At 45.5% G+C, this 25,688-nt stretch overlaps 1 protein-coding gene and 1 pseudogene across 2 annotated transcripts in view; one reads left to right on the top strand and one right to left on the bottom strand.

The window, feature by feature from the left end:
* Nucleotides 1–25,688, top strand: part of LOC144697205 (uncharacterized) — a 306,206-nt gene that overhangs the window by 84,790 nt on the left and 195,728 nt on the right. The window lies entirely within an intron of this gene.
* LOC144698410 (D(2)-like dopamine receptor) lies at nucleotides 8,389–24,237 on the bottom strand (annotated as a pseudogene). The gene is made up of 7 exons (XR_013580515.1): nucleotides 23,959–24,237; nucleotides 19,694–19,803; nucleotides 13,482–13,621; nucleotides 12,098–12,297; nucleotides 10,953–11,039; nucleotides 9,729–10,055; nucleotides 8,389–8,848 (listed from the first exon to the last, which is right to left on the bottom strand). The product of XR_013580515.1 is annotated as a D(2)-like dopamine receptor (transcript).

The following is a 25,688-nucleotide window of genomic DNA, read 5'->3' as shown; positions in this document are numbered from 1 at the left end:
CCGGGTTCAAATCCTGTCATGGCAGATGGTGGAATTAGAGTTCAATAAAAATCTGGAACTAAAAATCTAGTGACGGCCATGAACCCATCTGGTTCACTAATGCCCTTTCGGGAAGGAAATCTGCTGCTGTCCTTACCTGGTCTGGCCTACATGCGATTAATTCTGACACCCACACCCCATGAATGAATAAAAAAAATTTAACTCAAAGCCAACTGAGGGAAGTCACCTTTTTCTCAGGCCTTGAGGAAACAGACAGGTCACTTTGTATAGATGGACGCCTGATTTTAATCCCTTGCGTGCTAGTCTGCTAGATACAAGGACAAGATTTGTGACACAGGGAGGCCATTCGATCGGTCAACAATTCAGCTAGTGCCATTCCCCTGTAGTCCTGCACATTCTGCTGTCCTGTAGCCAAGATCTCACTGTATTTTTATAAAACTTAAATGGCTAAGTTACATATTTTATTTAAAAACTGGATAAAGGCTTTCAAAATGACTGGAGCCATTGCTAGCTGACTCAAACAAAACGAACTTCCTGGCACTCAGAACAGCTGCCACCTCGTTATCTCTGAAGAGATGCCAATGATGGTTGTGACTGCAGAGATCAAATCCAAGGGAATTGTACAAAGACCAATTACATTTCTAAGCCCAAGGCCTGACCAACAGAGATGACCAGGCTGATAGTTCAAAGGACCCCAAAACCTCTTGGAAATGATTAATGATTGAAACATTAACCATCAAGAATCCAGACTAAGGAATATAAATAAATCCTTTGTCCGAACCAAAGTGGAGAAGTGGGAGTCATGTCACATGATTTCCCCACCATCCTAGCTGGGAGAACCAGTTACCCTGCCTTGGCAATCTGCTTCGCAGCTCCACATCTTCCATAGAGCAAGTGGCAGCAGAGCCAGGACTCTGTCCAAGTTTAAATTGCCGTGGCCCCCATCTACACTGTTTCTACTGGAACTTACTGTACCAGCGTCTACAAGACTAATTCATCTCCATGTGCCAATCTCATCACAGAAGTTCTGCGCACTGGAAAAGTGAATTATCCAGTATTAGTCTTCAACCTGCCGACTCTGAAAGGAATACATCATTGGACCTTTGATTCTGGATTCCAGTGAAATCATTTTTATTTTCTGTGGTCTTTGCCCTGTACTTCTTCCTTTATCCCTCTTTTGTACGAATGTAAAAGTGGGTGGGGAGGGGGTGTGGTGTGGCAAACCCTCCTTCCTGCTTTGTACGTGTAAAATAAACTACTCCTCCGATTCTACCCTCGAGTTTGCTGTGGAGTGGTTAATAAAAATTGGATCACATCAAAAATTAGGCTTGGGGAAAAAATGCCACCACTTTTGAAATCATTCATCACCTCTGCTTCCACCACCCCTCGCGGGCACCACACTCGCAGTGTTAAAAAATAATAATGTTCTTCACACTTCTCTTCCACCCCCTCCCCCTGCTCCACACACCCCGTCTCTTAGCTAAAATCTAAGATCTGTGTTCCTAGTCCTTGGTATCAGCTTTTCCTCGTACAGGTAAAAAGTAGAGAAGCTGGGATTGCTCTCTTGAGAATGGAGAAGCTTAAAAGGACATTGAGGTTCTCAAAAAAATATCACAAACCGTTCAATGGCAGCAGAGTTAGATTTTAAACGGGGGTTGCTGAAAAACCATAGCAACACGAGAAAGTTTTTTTAAACTGTTGTGAAATGATGGCAGCAGCAGATTCTAAAATGAATATTCCTATTTGAGGAACTTTAAGGCTACAGGGAACACCACAAGAGCGGAACTAATCAGATATGAGTCAGTACATGCAGAATGGGCTGAACGGCCTCCGTGCTGTACAAATGCAGAAACTGTTTAGCCTGCAGATGGTCAACGCTGATGATCTAGCATTCAGCTGGACGGCAGTGTAAATAAACACTGGATTAATTACATCTAATGGCAGCAAGTCCCATATGTAAGAAGTCAACCAAACCCATTCCTACTCTGATGTAGAGGGGTCAACCGAAAGGCACAGGGCCCTCTATGATCAGTTGTCTATGTTAGTGTGCGGGTAAATCATTTCTTCAAAATAACTTAAGCAGGCTATCAGGGTTACTGACCAGGGGAAAGTCAATTCTGACAGCACATAACTAAATAAACCACTCAAATTCAACCTTTTGATTTGCACATCAATCCAAGAAATACTATGATACAATGCCAAAAGTATCTTTACAGTGCAGGAGGACAACATTTGGCCCGTTGTGTCTGCACTGGCTCACTGAAAGAGCATTCTGCCTAGTCCCACTCCTCTGTCTTATCCCTATAACCTCGCACACTTTTCAGGGAGCAATCCAATTTCCCTTTGAATAGCTGGGTTGAACCTGCCTCCACCATCCTATCAGGAAGTTCGTTCCAGACTCCAACCACCCTCGTGAGGAAAAATTCTCACCCAATCACATTTGCTCCTTTCTCTCTTTCCCTCTCCTCCCCCCCCCCCCCCCCCCCCCCCCAATTATTTTGAATTGGTGCTCCCCAGTTCTTGATGCTTTCTTGAGTGAAAACAGTTTCACTATTTACCCTGTCCATACCCCTCAGGATCTTGAATACTTCTTATCAAGTCTCGTCTCAGCCTTATTGTCTCCAAGGAAGGGAAAGTCACAGCCTATCCTTATAGCTACAGATCTTCATCCCAGGAATCATTGTGAATCTAGAGAATATATCGATCAATATTTTCTTTGAAACATAGGGAAAACTCATACAACCCCTCCTGCCCACACCAGTGCTGATGCTCCAGTCAAGCCTCCTCCCACCCAACTCAGTATACCTCTATTCCCATTTCCCTCATGTAAAGAGGGGGTGGGGTGTGAAGATGGACAAATACATCTATACTATTCACCTCAACCACTCCCTGTGGGAGCGAACTCCACATTCTCCCCCAATCTCTAGGTAAAGAAGTTCCTCCTGAATTACCCACTGAATTTATTAGTGACAATCTGATATTTATGATCCCTAGATCTGGTCTCCCCCACAAGTGGAAACCGATTATAATCACATTCATATGTTTAAAGACACCAGTCAGCATCTAAAAGCTAAGTACTAGGGAACATGATTTGGTGATTCTCAAAAAAAATCCAGAATATCCAATTTAGAGCAAAGTCAGATTTTTCATTGTAAAATAATGTAACATTACAACTCAGTCAGAAATATAGACTAGTAACTAAAATTAATGAGCATCATTATTTGTCAGGAAAATCAATAACATTTCAAATCAAATTAATTGTACAAAGCTGCTCAATGGCCTGATTAATCTATCACTGCAGTGCTTAGCACATTTGGATTCAACATATATATCTCCACCAAGACAGCATTATTCAACTGAAAGATTACATCGTGCTTAAAAAAAAAGAGGGACTGGAAATTAATTACAGACACCCAACATCACCTTCCCTCTCCCACAAACCATTTCTATCTCAATTTCAAATCAGCTTTCTGGTTTAGACTGGAGGCCAACAGCTCAAACGAACATTAGCCATATTAAAGGAGGATCAGCTCTGCGCTACTAGTCATAACTACAGGGCAAAAAGGTAGCTCTTTCAAATAAACCAACACAAATAGCCTTCATCCTCTTGGACATGTTATTCCATGAATCATTCACAAAGACACTTTAATGGTTTTGGACAAGTCTCTGAGCTCACCTGAAACAATCAGAGCCTCCCTAATTTTAGTGGAAAGACAGACAAGGAGCTGCCCAGCAATTCAAATTGCCAAAAGCGCAAAGGGAACGTTGCTTCAAGAGTTGTAGGTTCCTCGCTCACCACAGAAGTAACAAGCATGATAAAAACAGATAGTAGTGCTATGACCAAGAGATGAGGGGGAAACAATGGGTTTTTCCTCAATAGTTCACAAAAGCTGTTACCAGCCATTTTAATTCTCTACCTTGCTCTCACTCCAACCTCTATCCTCAGCCTGCTCCACTATGCCAGTGAAGCCCAAGGAACAGCACTTCATCTTTCAAATCAGAAACTGCCTGCAGCCTTAAAAGTTCAACAATTTCAGATTAATCTTTGTCCCCATTTTGTTTCCTTTGCCAGTTTCACTTTCTCTTTTTTGCTTTCAGACAACAGCTGCTCTTAAAAATTCTGCCATTCACACCTCCTATAGACATTTTGTTTCTTTACTTATCCCAAAGTTAATTCCCTTGACACCAAACCATAAAGCCTCTTATCCTTCAAACACTTACATTTCAATTTTTAAAACAATCCCCTCCACTTGCTGAAAATATATTCCATTTCTAACTTTACTCAGTTCTGATAAAAGGTCATCAACTTGAAACATTAACTCTACTTTTTTTTTTTTCCTCCTTTCTTCCCACAGATAGTGCCCAACCTGCCAATGGTTCAAAACATTTGCTGCTTCTCTTCAACAGAAATCCCATTCCTGACCCAGCTGAGAACTACCCCCATTATCCACTTACCTGGGTGAACACCGTCCAATCACACAACCCTACCAAATGCTTCCACAGCTTTTATATAATGCTAATTGATCTCTTCTGACTACTTAACTGAAGCACCTATGTCAATTTGAAAAAGGTGCAGCCCAGTTTCCATTGGCTCATTGTCGCCTCTCAGAATATTAATTATGTAACATCTCCACAATCTCATTGAGCCAATTATTGGTTAATGGAAGCAAAGGGGCATCCAAAGTGACTAACTTGACTCAGAAACCAGCTGTGAAATGTTGCATCCACTTACACATGATAATGGTCAAGTGCAATGGCCACCCCCTTGGGACATGACAGTTAAATAGTAGTCAGGGTGCAAGGGGTAGCAATCTCACCCCCGAATTGAAAGGTTGTAGATTCATAGTTCCACTCCAAAGACATGAGCACAACATCAAGTCTCACACTCCCCAGTGCCAGTACTGAGGGTGTGCTGCCCTGTCAGAGGGCGAGTACTGAGGGAGTGCTGCATTGTCAGAGGGTCAGCACTGAGGATGATCTGCACTGTCAGAAGGTCAGCATTGAGGGAGCGCTGCACTGTCAGAGGGTCAGCATTGAGGGAGCGCTGCATTTTCAGAGGGTGAGTACTGAGAGAGTACTGCAGTGTTGGAGCGGGGGTTAGTACAGGGGAGTGCTGCCTCTTAGAGGGTCAGCACTGAAGGAACGATGTACTGAGGGTGTGCTGCACTGTTAGGGGCGGGGAGGGTCAGTACTGAGGCAGCGCTGCTCTGTCGGATGGTCCGTACTGAGGAGTGTTGCACTGTCGGAGGGAGAATACTGAGAGAGCGTCGCCCCGCCGGGGGGCCGGTGCCGAGGGAGCGCCGCCCCGCCGGGGGGCCGGTGCCGAGGGAGCGCCGCCCCGCCGGGGGGCCGGTGCCGAGGGAGCGCCGCCCCGCCGGGGGGCCGGTGTCGAGGGAGCGCCGCCCCGCCGGGGGGCCGGTGCCGAGGGAGCGCCGCCCCGCCGGGGGGCCATCGTGGGGTCGGGGTCGGGGTCGGGGCCGGGGGTGGGGGCGCCGCCCCATCGTGTGTGTTGGGGGGGGCGGAGCCGCCCCGTCATGGGGTTGGGGCTGGGGGGGGGGCGGCGGCGCTGCGTCGTGGGGATGACAGTCAGATGACACATTAAACTGAGGCCCTGTCTTCTCCAGTTGGCATTAAGCAGCTAATTCTCTTCAACTGAATTACTTGTTAACTTTGAAGTGCTCCATGCAAACCACCTTCCTGTGGAACTAAGAAATTATTGGGATGGATCAATGATTACTGGCCATCTTCTAGTTGTCTCCATCAATGTATGTCGTTTTATACCCTAATTCTCTAGACATTTATACACAGGGCTAGGAATTGGTATGGTTGAAATTAAAAACTTTTTTGTTAAACTTAAAGATAGTTTGTCCTGTTGTAAAATTGTTTTTTCATTCTTTCATTTATTGCCCATTCCTAATTGCCCTTGAGGAGGTGGCAGTGAGTTGCCTTCTTGAACACCCACAGTGCTGTTAGGGAGGGAGTTCCAGCGACCGTGAAGGAACGGCGATATATTTCCAAGTCAGGATAGTATGTGACGTGGAGGAGAACTTCCAGGTGGTGGTGTTCCCATTTATCTGCAGCCCTTGTCCTTCGAGGCGGTGGAGGTTGCAGGTTTGGGACGTACTGTTGAAGGATCCTTGGTGAGTTGCTGCAGTGCAACTTGTAGATGGTACACACTGCTGCCACTGTACGTCTCTGGTGGAGGGAGTGAATGTTTGTGGATGTGGTGCCAACCAAGCGGGCTGCTTTGTCCTGGATAGTGTCGAGCTTCTTGTGTGTTGTGGGAGCTGCACTCATACAGGCAAGTGAAGAGTATTCCATCACACTCCTGACTTGTGCCTAGTAGATAGTGGACAGGCTTTGGGGAGTCAGGAGGTGAGTTAGTCACCTCAGAATTCCCAACCTGTAGCTCTTGTAGCTACAGTATTTATATGGCTAGTCCAGTTCAATTTCTGGTCAAAGGTAACCTCCCAGGATGTTGATAGTGGGGGATTCAGTGATGGTAATGTCATTGAACATCAAGGGGAGATGGTTAGATTCTCTCTTGTTGGCAATTGTCATTGACTGGCACTTAATGATTCACGAATTTTACTTAATAAAATGGTTCAAATTGTTCATCCCCCAAGATGCTCCTGAGTTTAGTGTGTCACTGTACAATTTAGCTGAGTGCACTGCTAAGGTTCTACTGAATGGCGAACTTTAATCTGTCAGGCATTAGATTATTAGGCAAGAAGGGGCCAGCATGGAGCAGAAGGAGAATATTCAGCCCCTCGGGCCTGCTCTGCCATTTAATAAGATCGTAGCTGATCTTCTAGCTCACTCCACTTCCTCGCCCGACATATCCCCATATCCCTTAATATCCAAAAACGTATCAATCTTCGTCTTGAATATGCTGAACGACTGAGCATCCACAATTTTTGGGGGCAGGGAATTCCAAAGGTTCACAATGCTCTGAGCGAAGAAGTTTCTCCTCATCTCAGTCCAAAATTGTCAACCCTTAATCCTGAGACTGCGACCCCCCTCCCCCCCCCCCACCCCCGCCCCAAGTTCTGCCTCTCCAGCCAGGGGGGAAATCCTGACTTGGAAACATATCGCCGTCCCTTCACTGTCGATGGGTCAAAATCCTGGAACTCCCTCCCTAACAGCACTGTGGTTGTACCTACACAATATCGACTGCAGCGGTTCAGGAAGTCAGCTCACCACCACCTTCTCAAGGGGCAATTAGGGATGGGCAATAAATGCTGGCCCAGCCAACGAAGCCAACATCCTGTGAACTAATTTTTTTTAAAAAGTGATCGCTTATTGTCTCAAATTCTAACTTGATGGTGGACAGATTGGCATGTGGCATTTTTTTTCAGGCACCATCTCGTTTCTGGGACAGCTTTGCTGAAACATCAAGCACAATGTGCATGACTAGAGATCTATAAAGATTTGAGCTTTCCATCACAATCTATAAAGTGAGACAAGGACAGAGGTCACATCTCTACCCAAACGGGAATCAGGATAATTGCGTATATTTCTCAGTATATTCACTGCTTCGAGGCATTATGTCTGTTCAAGAGTGGGTTAAGGAGAAGAAAAGGCTTGTGCTGCCATTAAATTAGAGCACAGAAGATGGCCATTTGGCCCATTGTGACTGTGCTGGCTCTCTGAAAGAACAGTCATGCAAGATCTAGTACAATCATATTGCTTTTATATTCTGTGCCTCCATTAATAAACTCAAGGAATCCATATGCTTTTATTACCATCTTATCAACTCTGTTGAGTTGAACAGTAGCCTTGTGGTCATGTCACTGGGCTAATAATCAAGAGACGTGAGTTCAGATCCCACCATGGCAGGAAGGAATTTAAATTAGGTTCATTAAATAAATCTGGAATTAAAAGTGAGTAACAGTGATCATAATAGTATCATTCTTGTTGTAAAAACCCATCTGGTTCACTAATGCCCTTTAGGGAAGGAAATCTGCCATCCTTACCCGGTCTGGCCTGCACATGATTCCAGAACCACAGCAATGTGGTTGACTCCTAGCTGCCCTCTGCAATGGCCCAGAAAGCCACTCAGTGGACTTCAAGAAGGCAAATCCCCATCATCTTCTCAAGGGGAAATGAGGGAAGGGCAATAAATGCCAGCCATGAATGAATGGAAAATAAGGGACCTGCCATCTTTAGGTTTGGGCTAATATCTTTCTACTCATCTGCACATGACCCATACGTTACATTTTGTGGTGGCACAATGATCAAGGGTTGCGTTTAATTCTGAGGATACTAGCTTGGGTGCCAGGAAGTGGGAACTTCAGTAAGGAGTGCAACAACGAAACTCAGAGCAGGTGGCGATGGAAGGTGTTTAGGTGTAGAGAGACTGTATGTAAACTACATAACATTGTGGTGTGAGCACTCATCCTTTTATTGTCGCGTTCAGAAAGTGCCAGTGTGTGGTGCACTCATGTTCCTCCATCTTTGGCAGGAAGGGATCATTTTGGCTTCCTGTTATGGTGTGGTGAAGGCAGCAGAGTCAAGGTGTTTATAGTCTGGGATCCTTAAAAGCCCGTGTCTCTCATGTGGAGACATCAGTTGCAAGTTTCATGTTCAGGTCCGCTTGGCTCTCAGTTGCCAGCGACTGTGCATCAGTCCCTGTTCCAGAGTCATTCCCTGTTCCAGAGTCAGCAATGCAAGGTCTTCATGAAGGCTTTGCGGAATGCCACGTTGAAGGTCGTGTAGATGATGGGGTTGATGACGTAACCCAGCCAGGCGCAGGCACTGTAGAGCGCCGGCGGGATGTAGCACCTCTGGCAGTGGACGTTCAGGATGTGAGTGATGAAAAATGGCAGCCAGCAGATGATGAAGACGCCTGTCAATCCAACAGAGAGAGAGAGGAAAAGAGTCATCAATGCACGTGTCCATTTGTCATCGCAACGCAGTGACTCGCAAAAGGGTTCCTACCCCACTCAGAGCTCCTCAACCATATGGCAACAGGGCTCCATTTAATTACTTGCAGTTGCTACTTCTTTGATAAAATTCACATTACATCCCTGGCACACAAGCTTATAAATTTGGTATCATTAGTATAGAATACAATCCTAGAACATAGCGATTCCATACAACTTAGCCAATTGTTCTAGATCATTGTAACACTATAGGACTCAGACTTATCTACTGGGAATATGGTAACACCATACACAGCCAATTAGTCTCGATCATTACATTTCCGTGCAGCTTGGCCTATTGATCTAGAACATTGCGGTCTGGTGGAATGCAGCCTATTCTTCTAGATTACGGCAAAACCCATAGAACTTGGACTGTTGATCTAAATCATTGTGCTACAATGCAACTTAACCTACGGTTCTAGATCATTGTGCCACAAGGCAACTTTGCCTATTTTCTCGATCATTTCAAGACTATGGAAGTTAGTCCACAGTTATAGAGCATGTAATTTAGCCTACAGTCCAAGATCATTGCAAGTTCCATGGAATCTATCCTGTTCTTCTAAATCATTGAGACACAATGGAACCTCGTCTATTGTTCTAGATAGTTGTAACTACATAGAACTCGGTCTTTTGTTCTAGATCATTGTAAGAACCGATAGACGTTTGCCTATTCTCGATCATTGTGACACAACAGCACCTAACCAATTGTTCTAGACCACCGAGACTGTGGATCTTGGGCTATTGTTCTAGATCATTATGACTCATTGGAACATGGTCTAATGTTCTAGTTTGTTCTAGATTCACCTAAGACAGCCACCAACATTTGTTGCTTTCTTCTCCTCTGGTGGGACAGTTTGCTTTCGCTGCTGATTTGGCCAATGGCACCTGTTTCTCATCCGACACCCTCCACACCTCAAAAGCACTCTGCCTGAAGAACCTTGCTTGGCCGTCGCACTCGGGGTCCGTGGATACCTCGATGCAGGAAGTGGCCTTTCATTTACCAGCCATCAGGCAGAATCCAGAAGTGGTCCCGAGCTGGAAAGCCAGCGGAGTTCCTGTTGGCCTTGACCTCTTGGGAGGCCCCTCAAATCGGGCTCCCTCAGAGTAAGGGATTGCTTCTTGTACCAGTGTCTAGGATGCCAAAAAGAAGAGAAAATGGGTGTTACCAACAGCCAATAGCACAGACCAGAGCACACACAAATCACAGGAGAGGACAAGGAAGGGAATGACAAAGGGCCCTTGTCTCCAAGTCACCATTTTGTACATGGGGTGTGGGAAGTTAACTTGTTCACAGAATCATAGTGCACAGGAGAAGGCCATTAAGCTCATCGAGCCTCTGCTGGCTCTTTGAAAGAGCTTTCTAATTAGTCCCATACTTCTGCCTGCTCTTTGCCCAACAGCCCAGCAAATTTTTCCCCTTCAAATATTATTCAATTCCCCGTTTGAAAGTTCCTACTGAATCTGCTTCCACCACCCTTTCAGGCAGCGCCTTCCAGATCACAGCAACTCATTGTGTAAAAGAAAAAAAATTCTCCTCACCTCCCCCTCTTTCTTTTACTGATTCTCTTCAATCTGTGTCCCTCTGGTTACAGACCCTCTTGACACAGGAAACAGTTTCTCCTTATTTACTCTATCCGAACTCCTCATGATTTTGCCCACTTCGATTAAATCTCTCTTTGAACCTTCTCTGCTCTAAGGAGAACAATTCCAACTTCTCCAATCTCCCATGGAAGTGAAAGGAATTGGGGTTCTGTGCGATGGGAATGGATCGATCTATTGACATTCTGCGCAATAGGAGTGAAGGAGAAGGGGCTTGTTCCATTGTGATTGTGTACAATGGGAGTGAGTGGGAAGAGGTTTGGGTCCATTGAAATTCCGTGCGATGGCAGCGAATGGGAAGAGAGTTGATCAATGACCTTTAGAATGATTGGTGACCTGAGTGACAAGTGGGAATTTCGGCCACTCAAATTGAACTGGGAATTTGTCAATCAGCTCCGAGGATTCTGGTGTCTCCAGCTGAGGTCTTACCAATTTCTTTTTACTCACACTGGTGCTCCCGTTTGATTGGACCATTAAAGTGCAAAGTTTGACATCTTCCGGGTGTGTGCACTTATTCTGAAACTAAATAAAACAAAAAATGGAATTATTGACCCTGGCAACAGTGTAGGCACGAACATGGATACAAATACTTCATATTGGCCATAAAGAAAACCCATTGTTTACAACTTGAATTGAGAGATTATCCATTAAATAGGGGAAAAATACTTTCAAAATTACTGACTTAAATATTGCAATTTTTAAAAAAAATATTCGTTCATGGGATGTGGACTTCGCCGGCTGGGCCAGCATTTGTTGCCCATCCCTAATTGCCCCTTGAGAAGATGGGGGTGAACTACCTTCCTGAACCATTGCAGTCCATGTGGCGTAGGTACACCCACATTGCTGTTAGGGAGGGAGCTCCAGGATTTTGACCCAGCGACAGTGAACGAACGGCCGATGTATTTCCAAGTCAGGTTAGTGAGTGACTTAGTGAGGAACTTCCAGGTGGTGGTGTTCCCACCTATCTGCTTCCTTGACCTTCCAGATGGTCATGGTCATGGGTTTGGGAGGTGCTGTCTAAGGAGGCTTGGTGAGTTGCTGCAGTACGTCTTGTAGATGGTACACTCTGCTGTCACTGTGCATCGGTGGTGGAGGGAGTGAATGTTTCAGGTGGAATATGATTGTGTGATACACACAGTAATATTGCACAAGGAAATTTCACCCTGAAAAGCGTGTTTTTTAAATAATAAAACAAGACACTGTCCCTTCCAAACACTCCCAGGACAGGTACAGCACGGGGTTAGATGTACATTTCCCTCTACACCTGCCAATCTGCAGCCTCCTACAAACGACCAACATCCTATACTTGTGGTGACATCACTTCCTCAGTCATCCTGTATCCTCCCTTAAATGGCAGGTTGAAAGCAACTCTGCATCATGGCAGCGTGTCCGATACAAAATGGATCGAAGCCACTCTAACACATGTCGAATTGAACCCATGCAGCCTCTACACAAAGTGAACTTGGGCAGGATTTAATCGCGGCATCTAGAGGTTAAATGTCAGTCACTTACACCACGCCCACTACTCACATCCCCTCATTTTAATATTTGAGCTTGTTATTTACTCTTTAGACCTTTATGGGCGGTTGGGTTTCATGCTCCATGGCAACGCTGATCCTCTTAGCTGCTACGCACTTCCTTCTCCATCTCAGCATGGCATAGATCTGGACGTAAACTAACAGCGTCACGATGAAGGGAATGTAGAAGGAGACAATAGAAGAATATAAGATGAAAGAAGGGCTCGTGATGGCACAGCTGGTCTCATTCCTTTTATCTGGAACAGGACAAAGCACATTCCTGGTCTCCATAATTGCAAAGACTCTCATTGAGTCACTGGAGAAGATGTAACTAAAGGTTCACAAAGATGGCACTCGAATTACAAGCTTACCAGACAAGACTGAACAGGCTGAGGCTCTTTCCTCTAGAAATAAAAAGGCTGAGGGGTGACCTGATAGAAGCCTTTAAAACTATGAAAGAGTTTTGACAGGGTGAACCGAGAGAAGTTGTTTCCACTTTTAGGGTGGGGTGGGGTGAGGTAGGGTAAGGCGGGTAGGAGACCAGAACTGGACGGCCATCAAAATAAGATAGTCACTAGTGTTGTATGTGGCCTGCATGCCACTGTAATGTAAAGGTGCTCGGCAGAGTAAGGGTTAGAGTAGGACTGGAGAATAGCACCACCCACGGTATGATGTATAAAGTCACATGGTAACAGACTGAGAGAACAGTCTAGAGAGAACACTCTGGAACCAGCCTGCATAGAGGTAGCAGCGCCATGCATAACAGTAACCTGAGATCTGTAAATAGATAAATAGTTCATGTTTTAATCTACAAGTCTCAAGGTCTCATCGTTGAGACATAACCGTGCACCATAATACAACATGGTTGGCAGTGGTGGGATACCAGCACTATTAGCGTAGTACAACAACTAACAAATCCAATGGGGAATTCAGGAGCATCTTCTTCACCCAGAGAGTGGGGAGAATGTGGAACTCACTCCCACAGGGACTGGTTGAGGTGAATAGTATCGATGTATTTAAGGGGGAAGCTCGATAAACACATGAGGAAGAAAGGAATAGAAGGAAATGGTGATGGAGGTGATAAAGAGGGGGTGGGAGGGGGCTCGTGTGGAGCATAAATTCTCCTCATGTCCCCCTCTGGTTCTTTTCCCGATTCTCTTCAATCTGTGGCCCTCTGGTTACCGGCCCTCCTGCCACTGGAAACACTTTTTCCTTATTTACTCTATCAAAACCTATCATGAATTTGCATTCCTCAATTAAATCTCCCCCTTAACCTTCTTTGCTCTAAGGAGAACAATCCCAGCTGCTCCAGTCTCTCCATATAATTGAAGTCCCCAATCCCTGGGACTGCTGTGAGAATTCTCATGCCCCTCCCTCACCATAGAAGGAGACAATAGAGGAATAAAAGGTGAAAGAAGGGTTCATGATGGGCACAGCTTACCATGGTGGTTTTTTAGCCCGAAGAGCAGCGAGCATGAGATGGCGAAGGACAGCACCCAGCCCATGGTTATCATCAATGTGACTCTCCGCTTGGAGCTTTAGTGGGTATTGTAGAGCATTGGCATAGCAACCGCTCTTTACCTGCAAGGGGTGGACAAGAAACAGGTTAGAGCTGTTGATGAACCGGACGGTCTTTAAAAAGCTCCAAAATAGGTGGCGAGTGAAGCAGGGAATCAGTTCAATAGGTCAAATGTCCTACTCCTGTAGCCATGGCAACCAAGGGAGGTTGAGGATGAGGATTCATTGATCCAATCGGAAAAAGGTACTCAATACTCCCAAGAACGAGCAAACAACCAGACAAATAGAAGGAGGAGAAGGCCATTCGGCCTCTGGAGCTTGCCTCACCCATTCATTAAGATCATGGCTGATCTTCTACTTCAACTCCACTTTCCCACCCTCAGTGCCTAAAAATCTATCAAGCTGAGTCTTGAGTATACCCAATGACGGAGCATCCACAGCTCTCTGGGGTAGAGAATTCCAAAGATTCACAACCCTCTGAGTGAAGAAATTTCTCCTCATCTCAGTCCAAAATGACTGACCTCTTATCCTAAGACTGTGACCACCCCCTCCCCCCATTGTTCCAGACTCCCCAGCCAGGGTGGGGGTGGGGGGGGTGGGGTGTGGCGGTTAACAGCCTCCCAGAATCGACCGTGTTAAACCCCCGAAGAATTTTGTACATTTCAATGAGATCACCTCTCATTCTTCTAAACTCTAGAGAATATTGGGCCATTCTACTCAATCTTTCCTCATAGGACATTCCTCTCATCCCAGGAATCAGTTTAGTTGGAGTTAGGGATGGGGTTAGGGAGTTAGGGATGGGGTTAGGGAGCTAGGGATGGGGTTAGGGAGCTAGGGATGGGGTTAGGGAGTTAGGGATGGGGTTAGGGAGTTGGGGATGGGGTTAGGGAGTTAGGGATGGGGTTAGGGTTAGGGGTAGAGAGTTAAGGATGGGGTTAGGGCTGGAGTTGGGAGTTAGGGATTGGGTTGTAGAGTTAGGGATGGGGTTAGGGAGTTAGGATTAGGGATAGGGAGTTAGGGATGGGGTTAGGGGGTTAGGGTTGGTGTTAGGGTTAGGGGTAGGGTTCGGGATCCTGAACTGTGCACAATACTTCGGGTGCAGTCTCAGCAAAGATCCATATAATTATTTTAAGACTTCTTTACTTTTATATGCCAATCCGTTTTCAATAAAGGCGAACATGCTAACTACCTTTCGAGTTCCTTGTTGTACCAACATGTTGACTTTCTGTGATTCGTGTACAAGGTCCCTCTGCATCCCAATATTTCCCAGTTTCCCACCATTTCCAACCAGGATCACAAGCAGGACAGCCTCTCTCATGGGAGGGTCCCATTCTCTATCGAGCTGCCGGGAGGAGGTGGGTGGGGGGAACCTTGTCAATGCACATCGGGAGAACCTGGAGTCATGAAAGGGCCTCTCGCTGGCCATTGGGTCTCGCTGGCCCCACTCCTCCCAAAACTAGGGAACCCAGGGAAAGTAATGGAGGAAGGAGGGAGGGTGGTGGGTAAAGGCCTGAGGAGGGAGGTGGGGGTCGGGGGTGGGGGGGGGGGGGGGGGGGCGGTGAAGAGAGGGAGAAAGAGTCTAGCTACCCTGGTGCACCCCAGAGGCACTCCACTGACAATGGCACAGGTGTGTCATGTACCCCACTGGAACCCTGATGTGCATGAATTCAGAGGGACACATCGCAAATTATGAATTAGGAGCAGGAGTCGGCCACTCGGCCCCTTGAGCCTGTTCCGCCATTCAATAAGATCATGGCTGACCTCAACCCCACATTCCTGCCTACCCCCGATTGTAACCTTTCAGCCCCTTGTTAACCAAGAATCTATTTAGCTCTGCCTTAGAAATATTCGAAGACTCTGCATCTACCACCTTTTGAGGAAGAGAGCTCCAAAGACTCACGACCCTCGAGAGAAAAAAATTCTCCCCATCTCTGTCTTAAATGAGCTGCCCCTTATTTTTAAACAGTGACCCTCGTTCTAGATGCTCCCACAAGAGAAAACATCCTCTCCACATCCACCCTGTCAAGATCCCTCAGGATCTTAAATGTTTCAATCAAGTCACCTCTTACTCATCTAAATTCCAGTGGATACGAGCCTAACCTGTCCAACCTTTCTTCATAAGACAACCCACCCATTCATGGTATTAGCCTGGTAAACATCCTCTGAACTGCTTCTAACGCATTGACACCTTTCCTTAAATAAGGTGACCAATACAGTACACAGTACTCCAGATACGGTCTCACCAGTGCCCCGTAGAACTGTAGCATAACTCCCTACAATCAATTCCACTCGCAATAAATGATAACATTCTATTAGCCTTCCTAATTACTTGATGTACCTGTTATTAGCCTTTTGTGATTCATGCACCAGGACACCCAGATCCCTCTGCATTTCAGAGCTCTGCAATCTCTCACCATTTAGATAATATGCCTCTTTTTTATTCTTCCTGTCACAGCCCCGCCACCCGGTGCCAAAAGGGCTGGAGAAGAAAGTTGCCCGCTACCATTTTAAGTCTGTTGCTATGCAGTTTCTGCCAGGTGGAGCAAAATTAAACCCCTTTTCCCGATCTTCTCAGGACCTCACAGCACCGAAGGAGGCTATTCTTCATCTATTCTGCCTTATTTCCTACACTGCCAAAATCCGAGAGGTTATAACTCTCAGGAAAGACTGAACAGGCTGGGGCTCTTTTCTCTAGAAATGAGAAAGCTGAGGGGTGACCTGATTAAGATGATGAAAGGGGTTTTTCGATAGGGTAGAGAAAGTATTTCTATTTGTGTGGGGTGAGACCAGAACTAAGGGCTATCAATATTTGATTGTCACTAAAAGATGAGATGGCAGCATAGCATTAATGTCTGGACTACTAATCCAGCGGCCTAGGCTAATGCTCTGGGGGACATGGGTTCAATTCCCACCACAGTGGCAGGTGGAATTTAAATTCAATTAATAAATCTGGAATTGAAAGCTAATCTCAGTAATAGTGACCTTCAATTGTCATAAATACCCTGTTTTTCACTGGTTTACTTTCGGGAAGGAAAGTGTGATAGAGTTGATTTTCTAGGCAGCTTTGCTTGGTGGAAACGTTGAACTTCATTTACAAGACGGCAGCAGCAATTACATGTGTGCATCTAACTCTATAACTAAAGAAGACTTCTCTCCTCGAGGGTCCCCGTGCTTCTAACTCATTGGTCTATACAGATCACGTGATCTTACAACACAGGAGTATTCTTAAAGCCACAGTCCTACGTTTATCAGAACTATAATTACTGCAGCCACCACCCACCCCCCCCCCACCCCACCCCACCTTAAACTTTTTCTCTACCTTTTGTATTTATCTCATGCCATAACAATATTTACACAGGTCATGAAATTACAAGTTCAGTCTTTAAGATGGTTTCCTGATCTGTGTGGAACGTCGATGCTCCATGACTTGCGATTCTTTTGCAGGAACCACATTCGCTGGAACCGCATTAACATCAAGTACCTCATTAGACACAGGCAGTTCAGTGTCTCCCACTCCAACAGAGACATCGGGCATGTCTGTCCTCGGTTGAGCAACTTCAACAGGAACCGTAGGTTCAGCAATGGTTACAGGTGGAATATCATTTTGTTGGGATATCTCTCTTCTTAAATGATCCACATGCTTACGGGTGATCTGGCTCTCCACTTCCACGTGGTATGACAATGGTCCGGTTACAGAGCTTACTTTACCAGCTAACCACTTCGGTCCTCCACTGACATTCCTTACATATGCTCTTTCTCCAACAGTAAATTGTTGTGCATGACTATGCCAATCAGGAGTCGCTTTTTGGTTCCCTTGACTTTTTTCCTCCTTCCCCTCCAAATTGGGATTGTTCTGTAGTGAAATAGGAAACGAGCAAGTTTAGTTTCCGATGATTCACCTGTTACCTTTTTCATTCTCGCCTTTTATTGTCTTTTCAGGATCTTCCTCCTTTTTGTCTTCTGCTTTCTACCACAGAGTTTAGTCTTGGCCTTCCTCTTGACTTCACTGTCGGCCAGACTTCTCTCTGTTCAATTCTCAACTTGTCTTAGTTCAGTAATTGAGTTACCCATGACTTCATTATCTACTTGCATCTTGGAAAGTTCTACGACCTTTCCTTTCAAGGTGTCTTTAGCTGCATTCAGCTGATTCTTCAGGTCTTCTGTCTCCTTCATGTATCTGTTGGCTTCCTCCTGGAACCTTGAACATTGCTGCGTCTTCTGTGCCAACTGGTTCTTCAGTTTGTTCAGAGTGACGTTAAATTCTTCCTGCTTCTCTTCGTAATTTTCCAGAGGTACAAATTTTGACCTGAGGGATCCTTGTAGTGTGTGAGGGTCTTTCAACAAGGTTTTATTTTCATTGCAAAACTCACTCGCTTCAACTTGAACTCTGTAATTCAGCAGAGTCGCCTTGAGTTTCTTCTGCTGTTCTTCCATGTCGTTTTTTAAAACAGTCTTCATTTTTTCAGGTTGCTGAATAGCTACACATTCCATTTTCATCCAGCTGTGGTCCTCGGACTCTCCAGGCTCTTTCTGAAGGGCCTTGACTTGTTCCTTTTTCAACTCAGGAACTCTTCCTGCTTCCTTTTGAAATCTCACTGGCCAATCAAGGTTAGTTTCCCTCAACCAATTTCGACTTAGAAGGCTGGGTCCTGTACCTTCTAATACCATCACTGGTAGTTGTGCTGTTTGGTGTCTCTAATAAGCAGGTACTCTGGTGATACCTTTTACCTGGATTTCTTCGCCTGTGTACGTTTTCAACTTGGTAGACGTTTGTTCCAAATTTAATTGTTGAGCACCTTTATTTAAATATTGAAAGTGTGTTATTCTACTACAGTGGTAGAAGCACCAGTGTCAACTTCCATTATTAAGAGTTTCCCATTCACCTGTAAAGTGACAGTGACTGGCTCTGTCTTCCCAACTCTCATGTTGAATAAGGATTAAATGTCAGAATTGGTTGTTTCTGGCTCTTCCGCACTATATACTTCATTGGGCTTTGTTTGTTGCCTGGAAGCCTGTTTTAATGTCGCTTTGTAATGTTTCAATATGTGTCCTCTTTTGTGACAAAAATAACACTCCACCTTTTAAATTGCCAATCGCTAGGAGTGTGATTGTTTCCACGTCGATAAAAATTAGTTTTCGAATTTGATAATAAACTGGTTCCTCAATTTTCGGTTAGTGGGGTCTGTTTCCTACTTTGCGGCGGAGTCCTGGATTTTCGCGCCACTTTCAGTTGACCGTTTCTGCCCAACTAGGAAAATGGTGCCATTTTGTGGACCTTGAATCGCTTGTGAATCCCTTCCAGCACTTTCTATCGCAAGAACTATTTCTAACGCTTTCTTAAAACCAAGATCCACTTCAGTCAGCAATCTTCACTGAATAGCATCCTCTTGCACGCCAGAGACCAAAATGATCTCTGAGTATATCATTCAGGCTTTCAGCAAAATCACAATATTCCATTAGTTGTTTTAATTTCGCCACATAGGTAGCAATGGTCTCTCTCGGGGCTGTATTCAGTGAACTGAACCTGCACCTCTGCATTGTGACTGAGGGTTTGGATTGAAAATGTTCCTTATTGTTACTAATTTACTAAGGGTCTTCAAGTCAGGGGCACTGGGGGCCATCAAGCTTCGAATTAAACTGTAGATTTTGCTCCCACAAATACTCAGGAGAATCGCTCTCCTCTTTTTCTCCCCTGTGGTTAAAGCTACAGTCCTATGTTTATCAGAACTATAATTACTACAGAAAACCCTTTTATAGACCCGCAGAGATATGGTTGACTCTAACCCTAACACTGGCAGGCCACTCAGTTCAAGGGTGATATTGACCTTGCCAGCGGATGCCCACATTCCGAAAAATAAATCCAATAGGGAATTCAGGAGACACTTCTTTACCCAAAGATTGGGGAGAATGTGGAACTCGCATCCAGGGAATGGTTGAGGTGAATAGCATCGATGAATTTAAGGGGGAAGCAGGATAAACACACGAGGGAGAAAGAAATAGAAGGATATGGTGAACGAGGTGAGGTGAAGAGGGAGTGGGAGAGGGCTCTTGTGGAGGAGAAACACCAGCACGGAGCAGATGGGCCGAATGGCCTGTTTCCGCACTGGCGAACGCCACTGAAAACTCTCCGGTTACCTGTCGATGCTGATGGCACACAGGCTGAGGATGCTGGCTGTGCACAGCATCACGTCCAGTGTCACAAAGGTGTCACAGTGAACCCAGCTGAAACGCCACTCGCCAACCACCTTTAACCAGAGCAAGGTACAAACAGCATCAGCAACAGTTCACAGCCAGGGTAGCATCCCTTCAAACAAACCCTTCCACAAGATTACAGAACACCTCCAGCCATCCGGACGTCTGTTCACTGACTGGAGCTTTATATCCAACCTTAAATCCAGATAAAAGATCTGCATTCCTACAGTGCCTTCCCCTTTGGTTCTGACCTGAAACGTTAACTCTTTTCCTCTCCGCAGATGCTGTCAGACCTGCTGAGTTTTTCCAGGTATTTTTATTTTTATTTTTGTTTTGGATTTCCAGCATCTGCAGTTTTTTGCTTTTACGTTAACTCTGTTTCTCTCTCCACAGATGCTGGGTGTTTCCAGCATTTTCTGTTCTTATTTCAGATTGCCAGCGCCCTCAGTATTTTGTTCTTCCACTGCCTTTGGGCACAAGACACCTAAGAGCAGTGCTTCTAAAATACTTCCGTTAGTAGACCACTTTGGTGTGGGAGGGGCTGGGGAGGCTACAGGGAACAGAGCCCAAGGGCCACCAACCGATCCTACCCCACCCACTTTCAATTGTCTCCCCCAAATAAGCTCATCAGAATTAACGGGAAGAATGGCTCCAAGGAATATGTTTATGGAAACTTAAGGTCATCCAAACTCAATTTTGGAATTCTCATCCCTGTTTTCAAATCTTTCCTTGTCCCATCCCTATCTCTGTAACCTACTCCAGTCCCAACAACCCTCCCTATCTCTGTAACCTCCTCTAGTCCTTAAAACCTTTCCTATCTCTGTAACCTCCTCCAGTCCCTACAATCATCCCCATCTCTGTAACTCACTCCAGTCCCTACAACACTCCCTATCTCTGGAACCTCCTCCAGCCCCTATTTCTCTTTCTCTCTTTCTTTCTATCTCTCACTCTCTCTCCTGCTTTAAGACGTTCCTTAAAATCTCACTGTGACTGAGCTTTTTGTCACCGGTACCTCATATCTCCTGATGTGGCTCGGGGTCAAATATTGTTTGATAATCACTCCTGTGAGGTGCCTTGGAGACACTTCATTAAATTGAAGGTGCTGTAGAATCATAAGTTGTTGCTGAAATTATAAACTTTCTGCTGCTGTTTTGCTGTTGACAGATTTGCACTCATGAAATTTTCACTAAATAACACATAAATTATTAATTCATGCCAGAGAAAAAGCCTAGACATTTTCATACTCTAAACATGAATACACCAAGAGAACATGTTGATTTGAATCATTTGAATATGTGTTATAACATCATCTTAACAATCTTCAGTTGAGAAACTAACACTTATTCTGCACCTACGTTAATCAAACTTGGAGAACATTGGCTTAACACTTGGGTCGTTTTATGCATTTGTCACTGATGTGGTGTCTTTGATGAGCAGACCACAGGAGACTCAGGTACTGGTTACGATCGTTTATTCGAGCAATTGCAAGGAGGGCACCATCTCAATACAGCTTGAGACAATACTCTGCTAAGCTACAAGTGTTCACCATATTTATACATTATTGGTCACATACAAGAACATCCTCCAGATTCCGATCTTGTCAACACATAGGTTTACATGAAACAGACAAGTCTCTGGTACAAAGGTACATGCATCATCTGACCCTACTTTCACCCAGGCAGAGATCTGCCTTCCTATCTAAGCTGGGACCATCTGTCCTTCCCCTAACAGTTGAAGAGCACACTTAATCTATGTTCTTGCCATCCTCTGACTTCAGTCTAACTCCCAGGACCTTGCTGGTGATTGCAAACCCTGAGGGTGTACAAAGTTTGAGAGTGTAAAAGGTTCATCTGGTTTAACTGTTTAATTGTTGATTTACTGATTTGCGCTGGCCTGCCTATAGATTCTAATGTAAGTAATTCATTCCCTTATAATGAATTCTCCCTTACCATAAATTCTCATTTACTTTCTTCCCCCTAAAATTCACTGAGGTCTATAGAGATATTACATCTCCGTTGAAAAGAATATAAAAGGCGAAAATAGTAATTCGGGTAATTTCAAGATGAAGAATGTTCCAAGAGATTAAACATTTGTGGACAATCTAGATAGTACGAAGTATAAATTAGTTTGACAAGCACTGCAGCAAAGAATATTACAGTAATTCTCATTTCCTATATTGCTCCAGATTTAATTGTGTGATAATAGTGTGATTAGATATCTAGCGGAGACTTTACACAAAATTAATTATCTAGCAGTTGGATGATAATGAATGAATATTTTATCATTTGTGCACTGAATAGCTTCATTGCGCCGGCTGATCTCATGTTTGCTTTTTCTTTACTTGAAGTGGTAATGAAAGCGATTGAGAGATGGGATTGCGAAATTCGCTCTTTGGAGGATCACAACACTCAGAAGCGTGCCCGACGGCTGCAATACTATCCCCCATCCATGACGATCGTTCAGCGGCCGAGGGTTGGCCGCGACAATGTGGGAATGGTTTTTGCTAAGGCGGATAAGCCTTCGGTGCAAGTGAGCGTCACCAGCAGGGGGCGAGGTGCGGAATAGCGGCTTTTCATCACACAGCAAGTTGTTGTGATCTGGAAGGCGCTGCCCGAAAGGGCGGTGGAAGCAGATCCAATAGGAACTTTCAAAAGGGGGGAATCGGATAAATACTGGAAGGGGAGAAATTTTCAGGGCGACGGGGGAAAGAGCAGCGGGGGTGCTGGGGGAGAGTGGGGATTAATTGGATTGATCTTTCAAAAAGCTGCAGCAGACTCAATTTTCTTTTTATCTTTTTCATGGGATGTGGGCGTTGCTGGCAAGGCCAGCATTTGTTGCCCATCCCTAATTGCCCCTGAACTGAGTGGCTTTCTCGGCCATTTCAGAGGGCAATTAAAAGTCAACCACATCGCTGTGGGCCTGGAGTGACATGTAGGCCAGACCGGGTAAGGACGGCAGATTTCCTTCCCTAAAGGACATTAGTGAACCAGATGGGTTTTTACAACAATTGATGATAGTTTCATGGTCACCATGACTGAGACTGGCTTTCAATTGCTGATTTATTAATTGAATTTAAATTCTACCAGCTGCCTTGTAGGGATTTGAACCCATGTCCCCAGAGTGTTAGACTGGGCCTTCAGATTACTAGTCCAGTGACATTGCTACTACGCCACTGTGTCTCCATTTGATGGGCCAAATGGTCTCCTTCTGTGCTGGACCATTCCATAATGACCCAATTGAATGGTGAAACAGGCTCGATGGACTGAATGGCTTGCTCCTGTCCCTATTGTGCGCAGTTTTGGTCTCCTTTCCTAAGAAAGGGTATAATTGCCATAGAGGGAGTGCAATGAATGTTCACTAGGCTGATTCCTGGGGTGGCAGGATTGTCATATGAGGAGCGATTGGGCTGACTAGGCCTGTATTCACTGGAGTTTAGAAGAATGAGAGGGGATCTCATTGAAACGTATAACATTCTGACAGGGCTGGACAGACTGGATGCAGGGATGATGTTTCCTCTGGCTGGTGGGGTGGTCTAGAACAAGGGGTCATAGTCTCAGGAAATGGGGTAGGCCATTTAGGGCTGAGATGAGGAGAAATTTCTTCACTCAGAGGGTGGTGAACCTGTGGAATTCTCTACCACAGAGAAGTCACTGAGTACACTTAAGAAGGAAGTAGGTGGATTTCTAGACTCCAAAGGCATCAAGGGGTATGGGGAGAACACGGGAGTGTGGCATTGAGATAGAGGATCAGCAATAATCATATTGAATGGCGGAACAGACTTGAAGGGCCGAATTACCTACTCCTGCTCCTATTTTCTATAGCCAGGATTTTATGGCCCCACCGCGGTGTGACTCTCCCCCAGCGGACACGGCGAGCCATTTAAATCTCCATTTAGTTCGGCGGGACCGTAATATCCCGCTGGGCAGGAGGGGGCCATAATATCTTGGCCTATGTTTTAATACGTTCAAGTTCAGTCTTGTGTTGTTCGCCAATCGCCTGGTATCTAAATGGATGACCGGAAGAGAGACCTTGTTCTGGCTGTGACTGATGTGCAAGTGACTGTCTCCGGGAAGGGAAGTGGGAAAAGGACTTAGGACCTCTTTGGCGGTGGGTGGGATCGCTGAGGCGTGATGTCGGTAGCTGTGAGGCCCAATGCCCTTCGGGGCCCTCCCGCCTATCGATAAGCGGGACCAAACTAACGGTTTAACCTCCAGATAGACAACCCAGGGCATCAGCAGCGTGGTCACCAGTAGGTCTGCCACAGCCAGGCTGACAATGAGGTAGTTGGTGGTGGTCTGCAGTGCCCTCTCCCTGGACACTGCCATACACACCAACACATTGCCAAACACCACCATGAAGATCAGGAGGCTGAGCAATGCTGCCTAGTAATTGTAGCGATGCCTCCACTGCTCACTGGCCGAGTTTCTCCAGGGCCCCAGCTCCCTCATCTGCGAGTCATTCAGGGCGGCCATGTTTGGAGCAGCCATTGGCCGCGACCTCCGAACTCCAACCTCCTCAGTCGCATGCAGAGGAAAGAAGGCAAAAAACTTAACTCCAGCCAAATGGGAAAATGGTGCAACAATACCGGTGATCCAGGCACCAGGGGTAAAAAGGAAGCAATAGCGGCAACAACAACTTATATTTATCTAGCACCTTTAGCATGGCAAAGCGTCCCAAGGTGCTTCATAGGAGCATTATTACATTTGACACCGAGCCACATAAGGAGATATTGCGACCAATAATTCGGTCAAAGAGGTCAGATTTTAAGGGGTATCTTAAAGGAGGAGAGAGAGAGAGAGTCTGAGAGGTTTAGCGAGGGAATTCCAGAGCTTAGGGCCCCTGGCAGCTAAAGGCATGGCCGCCAATGGTGGAGCAATGGGAATCAGAGGATGCTCAAGAGGGCAGGATTGAGGAACGCAGGGAGGGTTAAATCAGATGATCTGGTCATTAACCGCCTTGAAGCTGGCGGGATCTTGCTGTGTTAAATTTGGCACCCGCCTTTGGTACTTCCGTCATTTGTTGGAAAAGGCTTTGGGACATGGGCAGGTCCAAAATGCGAACAATAGTTCTCTAAAGTGTTCATATAAACAACCCTTAAACGGTGCCTCTTAATCCAATCTAGTTGGCTTTGACCAACAGTAAAGATTATGGTCGGCGAAGGTATCATCTCCGGATGTTCAACTGTAACTTAATCTGATTCCATTAAAACTGCCTCATCAAGACATTTATTCATTCAATAAAACCTCTTGTATGTCAAGCATTGTGCACAGACCATTTATAAACACTAATCAGTTCACATGAGGGATGTGTGTTCACAATACCTTGAGAAGATAATTATATGAAATCTATCAGCAGCCATGATATGAACTACACAATTGTGGTCCCCAAACTATTGTTAACTCATTCATTGCATGTCGACTGGTCTACAGACAAAATTAAATTACTCAATAGATAATGATCTGCAGAGGTAGGATTATACTCAGGGACAAAAACCCACCAGTCTGCTATGCCCCCTCCCCTCTCTCTCTCTCTCGATTCTTTCCCTACATAAATCCACCTCGTCCTCTCTACTTACCTCTTTGAAGACTGCCCAATCCTCTCCTCTCTTCCTGCTAAGTGGACCTCCAATCCAAATGTAAACCACATGGGCCAATCTCACCGGGTATCAACCAGCCAATCCTGTCCCTCAGGCCAACCCTCGGGTACCCTGCTCTCTCTTCCGAGGTTAAAAGCAGGGGAGGGAGGAAATGCGTGAGGAAGGAATGAGGGAGAATGGAAGGGAAGGAAGGATGGAGGAATGGAAGGAATAAATTGGGGAAATTGGTTGGAAGGGAGGAAGGAAGGAAGGGAGGGAGGGAGGAAAAAATATGAGGGAAGGAAAGAATAAACCACTGGATCCCATCCTGACCCTTTCTCCCCCGTATAACCCAATGGATTT

Source organism: Cetorhinus maximus, chromosome 23 (assembly GCF_964194155.1).
Source record: "Cetorhinus maximus chromosome 23, sCetMax3.hap1.1, whole genome shotgun sequence".
Lineage (NCBI taxonomy): Eukaryota > Metazoa > Chordata > Chondrichthyes > Lamniformes > Cetorhinidae > Cetorhinus > Cetorhinus maximus.
The sequence above is the reverse complement of the archived record's forward strand: the minus strand, read 5'-3'. Positions and strand labels throughout refer to the sequence as shown.